Here is a 6000-nt window from a genome sequence, read left to right as displayed (position 1 = left end):
GCTACCAAAAATTACAAAATAAAATAAAAAATTGTTATCAGGGAGAGCTTTCTTTCTAGTAGATTTTTGTGTAAATCTTTACAAAAACTAAGTTAGACCATATTCTTTTTAAAAAACCTACACAGAAAATTCTAGAAAAAAATTATTCTGTCGGTATCAAGGAAAATTTCATATGGTTTTCGAAATATAACGAGAAATGTAGCCATGAAATTCGTTTTTTGTTACTAAAAAATACCTACAGTTTCGAAAATATTTACATAGACGTTGAAACGAGTTTGAAAAATGCGGAAATGTTTGCAAGATACTGGAAACGGAAAACAAATTTCTGTGTATTATATTTTTGGTATTTCATGTTCATATATTTTCGGTGGTTGTTCGCTATACATCTTGAACATACCATATTGTATGAAATTGATTATTTTTAATCAAATTAACTACATATTATTAATTAAACCACATAAAAACTTTGATTAAATTGGTCGTTTATAATTCGATACGCTAAAATAAAAATAAATTCAAACGCATAATTTAGTATCTGAGATAGAATTCTACTGTTTTTCACGATGAAAATTGTGACGGGTTAATACTGTCAAATCGTAACGTGGACGTAGAACCAGAAAACGAGATAATTGAGCTTATTTAGTTAAGATCCTTTCACTGACCGGAAGTAAACAATTGTTCATTTAAAGAAAAAATTAACTTTGGCGAGAGTTTTATTTTTTTTGGAACATAGTCCTTTTTTGGGATTTTGCCTCAAATAACATAGCATATCCTCAGTGTCACAATAAATGCACAGATTACATGTAATCCGTGTATTTTTTGTGAAATAAAAAAACATATGTACAAGAAATTTCGAGAAAAACAGTATTGTATCTCGTTAAGTTCCACCTTAAATAAGTTTGTAATACAAATATTTTTACAGAAGTTTTTATTTTAATTAAAAACTTACACAATGTTTCGATTTTGAAAGATCATTGCAGTGACGATTACAAATAATTCTATTTTTAAGATTACATAAATAATAATGGAATAATGCATCTTCTCTGTTCATAACAACAAATTATTAAATTTTTTTCGTAAAATACACATTTATATAAATATATATATTTAATTAATTTTTATTAATTTTTGTGTTGGATTAAAATATTTTTATTTTCGGTATGAAATAACAGGTAAAAGAGCTTTCTTAAAAATAAATGAGGGTTCAATTAGACAATTAACACAAAGTTTTTATTTAAAAGAGTTAAACTTCAGATTAACTAGATACATAATTTAAGCAGTAATCGAAACCTACTGATTCCAGAATCCCCAGCTCACTTTGGGTATCGATAATTTATGTTAATCTGCAGACAAAAAATAAAAAACCAGCACAACATGCACCCTCTAGTCCAACTGATCCATGTACTACTGGATGAAATAGTAGCCCTCCAGAAATCACCACCAAAAAGTTGCGTTTGTATGGGTTCCGGCTCACCAAGGTATAAAAGCAAACGAGCTAGCTGGCATAGCGGCAAAGGATTCCATTCTCGTAGAGCTCGATACAAATATCGCAATCACCCACAGAAATGCTAAGAAACTCTTCAGTTGTAAAATAAAATCACAATGGGACCAACAGTGGTGCAACTTAGGCGGAACCAAGCTGAACGAGATATGTGAGAGTGTGTTCGATTCAGTTGCCAAATTTTTCAGACGAAACCAGGTTCTGATCACCAGAATGAGAATTGGACACACAAAACTCACCCACACGCACCTGATAACGAAGACATGCCCATAGGCATGTCAAAATTGTGGAGCCATACTGACCGTTCCACATATAATGGTGGAATGTGAGAGCCTCTAACAACAACGAAGAGTCGTGGGTCTGTAAAACAATATCAAAGTAATATTAAATAATAAAGAACAATGTCTTCGAGCCATCTCCCTTCTTAAAAGTGTGAATTTATTAGATAAAATTTAGCAAATTAATGTTTTGTAAATAGTAGTCGTTAATGACCTCGCCGTTAAAATGCGACTTTAAATAAATAAATAAATAAATTATACAAGAATATTTATAATGTTTGCGACATCACTGCTCAAAATTTGCGTCAGTTATTCTGAGGTTTGTGTAAGAATTTTATTTTTAAATTATTTAACGATATGTACATTATTTTAAATTAAAATATTGTTTTGTTTGAAGTATTTCTTCTTTCTCGAGAGAATATCAAATATCTTACTAAGAATAGTTATTAACCCAGTAAATAAAGCAATAAATTGTCAATAATTCTTTTTGTTTAATCAAATGAAAAAATGTAGCAAAAAACTTATCTCATAATTGTATTTGCAAGTTATAGAAGGTAAAATATATAATAACTATACAATAATTATTATTACTTTCGACCGAAACCGAAAATTGTTTGTGGTTATATGAAAAACTTGTATAGGATTGAAATCAAAGATATACCAGGAAACGATTACGGGTCTCTAAGTCTCTTGTATTCATGTCAAGTGTCTTATCAACTCGATCATATTTTGGGTCAGCTAACCACCCAAGTCATTGCCTAAAAAGGTTGTAAATGTCCTTTTTTAACAAACCAAGCTCACCATAAAAGTAATCTCGCATTAAGTAATTTTCTTTGCAGATTTTTTCACATCAGATACTTCAAGCATTTATTACTCTTACAAATTCGAAAATTCATTTTTATGAATAAAAAAGTCTTTTTGTTCCAATAATTTAGAGGTGTATACTATAAAGAGAAATCGTAGTCAAGTGAAACAAAAATGAAAAACTAGACAAATACCAGGAACCAAACCCGCGTCGTATTGGGATTCATTCCAAGTGTCTTGCCAGCTCGACCATATGTGCTGTAAAAGAATGTGTAAATTTTTCAAATCAATGACAAATTAAATTGTTGGTAACATCAACCAACTTTTAAACTTATTTTTATTGTTTGTGTAATAAATGATTGGTTAAAGAATAACAAGACACAATTTCATCTTGAAAATTTAAATGAGGTATCAAATAACGGACATTTCATTCTTTCGAGTGTTAGCTTGAATAATTTTTTAATAAAGTGAATTTTTGGTGACTTTAAATTGAGACATAGAATAAATACTAAGATAATCAAAATAAAACTATATAAGAAATTTCATTTAAAAAATACAATTAAAAACATACAGATTTACATCTCGCTTCAAAAATATCGATACTTAGGCAGATCTAAGTCTGTTGTATGCTTTTAAATTGTATTTTTTAAATAAAATTTCTTAATGTACAATTTTATTTCGAGTATCGTGGAATCTATTTGAATAAAAATTTGTGTATCTACTTATTTGAATACCGCCTTCAATTAATATTGCTTGTTGTACAATAAAAAAATTTCCTAGCCTGCTGAAAGAAAAGTCCTCCGTTAGCAAAATTTAGCCAACAGCCTGACTTTCGAGCCACTATAAAATGTCTGTCAAATATTAAGCCTCACCCTTGATACAGGGAATTATCTATCTAAATTTTTTTCTTGAAGAGGAGCACGCCAAATTACACGGTCTGTATGAATATGAAAGCTTCTCTCTCAAACGAACCCGTCACTGCGGGATGGACTGATCCCATTGCAAAGCACTGGGATTTGACTGATCCCATTTAATGAAAACTAATTTGACCTTCTTTAGTGCCAAATTAGTGCCAAAGCATAAAGATTCTAATTCAAAAATCTTACATTAAATTGTTTGTTTTACTGGGTTTTTATATCTCTGTATTTAATAAGGTATTCAGGAATGTCTCTTTTCGAGCCCGATGTACAAATCTCTCGAAAAATAGAATATATAAAAGGTATAACATAGCAATCGTAAATTATTCGGTCTATTATATGATATGCTGATAATATAATAATATACCGAATGAAAAGTTTTAGTCTATAATGTCAAATATCCTTATGATAAGTTAATTAGACATATTTCAAAAATGTTGGGTTCAAAAAGAGTCATTTAATGATGACCTTGACCTGCAGGGTCGTTAAAAAATTACTATTAAAACTACATTTTAACTAAAGAAAATATTACTTATCCAAAAAATAATGCTTCTCGTTGGAAAGCATTTTTTGTAAATCGAATGATCCACGAGAAAATAAACGATTGCTACATTACACCATATAGATTGATATCTAAACAATAACTTTTTATTATTAAATATTTGATTTATTTATTTGTTTCGATATATCCTTATTATAAACTAGTAAAATACGATATGCAAAGTATGTTTTGGTACAAAAATTTGGTCATAATTCGGATTTATAATGATATTCATGTCAATCAGTTAATGCTTAATTATCAATCGTTGAGAATTTCAAATAAAAAACTATTTTTAGAAAAAGGATAAAAAGGAAGTTGAAGTGGATTATGAAAACGTCATACCTCTAAATGTCGTTAAAATAGTCTTTAGTACCCACAATGAAAATATTTAGCTACATTAATTTACAAAAAAATTATTGTTAATTAACTAGGAGTGTTTAGAGTGCTTTGGCAATTCTCTTCAGTAGCATTACCAAAACCCTAAAACTAAAATCAAATTAAATTATTTGGTTTTATTTCACATTATTTGTGTTTATCTGTTACAGGTTTATTATTTTAATTTTTTGGTTGTACTTAAATTATTACTTTCCTTATATATTTTATTATTCAACGTCTCAAGAGCAATTTTTAAGGGTTCAATTTTTTTAATACTTTTATTCATTAATCCATTATTCATTAATTAATTTTTTTTTGGTTGCAGGGATATATACTGGGTGTTCCAAACCACCCGTCCAGGCTGATTATTCTGAATAGTTTTCAAAAAAAATTGAAACGAAAAAACACGTATCAAATATTTTTTGAAACTCTATCTAACCATACCAAAAACACCCTCCACCCTCAACCCCTGTTAGGGGTAGGGGGTGTAACTTGAAAAAATCAAATGGTAACCCCTATTTTTTTCTGCAGATTTGAATTCTTCAGAAGAAAAGACAAACATTTTGTCTAAGAAATTTTTCCCGATTTTCGGTAGATCACGCTACAATCGACAAAAATCGTTCTTTTAGATTTGGCATTAGAATTGCAGTTCAAGTGAAGGCGAGAAAAGTTTTTTGAGTCGAGAATAGTTATTTTCAATTTTGTTTTTGTTTTTTTGAAGAAAAGACTATTCTGTTTTGTTTTTCATATTTTATTATGATTTAGAAAAATTATTTTTGTAAAAATGTTTTTTTTTATTTTGGAAAGTCTGAAAAAAAATTAAATCTAAAATGATTCATATCTAATTCTTTCTAAGAGCTTTATTTAGTATCCTCCCAATTGTCTAGTGGTTTACCTCAATTACCGCAATTCGACATTTTCGCTTCTCTTTTATTTTCGTTGAATTTCTAACTTTTTTTTTACTTTTTCGTTTTGATTTTTGTCATTGAACGGCGCAATTCTTATGCCAAATCTAAAAGAACGATTTTTGTCGATTGTAGCGCGATCTACCGAAAATCGGGAAAAATTTCTTAGACAAAATGTTTGTCTTTTCTTCTGAAGAATCCAAATCTGCAGAAAAAAATAGGGGTTTCCATTTGATTTTTTCAAGTTACACCCCCTACCCCTAACAGGGGTTGAGGGTGGAGGGTGTTTTTGGTATGGTTAGATAGAGTTTCAAAAAATATTTGATACGTGTTTTTTCGTTTCAATTTTTTTTTTAAACTATTCAGAATAATCAGCCTGGACGGGTGGTTTGGAACACCCAGTATATATATATATATTAATGTTTGTGCAGGTAAAATTAATCAATTTTCTATTTTGATCTTTTAATTTTAGTTTTAAGGGTATAATGCTACCATGCTTCTAATGCTGATAGATTTAGGTTATTAATAATAATATTATTTTTTAATTTAGCTAAATATTTTTATTATAGGTGCTTAAACAAAATCCGTCAAATATAGTCCACATAGAATGTCAGAATTTTATGATCGCAAGAGAACAAGTTAAGATTTATGAAAGTTATGATTAAGTATTTTATGAAAG

The sequence above is a fragment of the Chrysoperla carnea genome, chromosome 1 (genome assembly GCF_905475395.1).
Source record: "Chrysoperla carnea chromosome 1, inChrCarn1.1, whole genome shotgun sequence".
Taxonomy (NCBI): Eukaryota; Metazoa; Arthropoda; class Insecta; order Neuroptera; family Chrysopidae; genus Chrysoperla; species Chrysoperla carnea.
The sequence above is the reverse complement of the archived record's forward strand: the minus strand, read 5'-3'. Positions refer to the sequence as shown.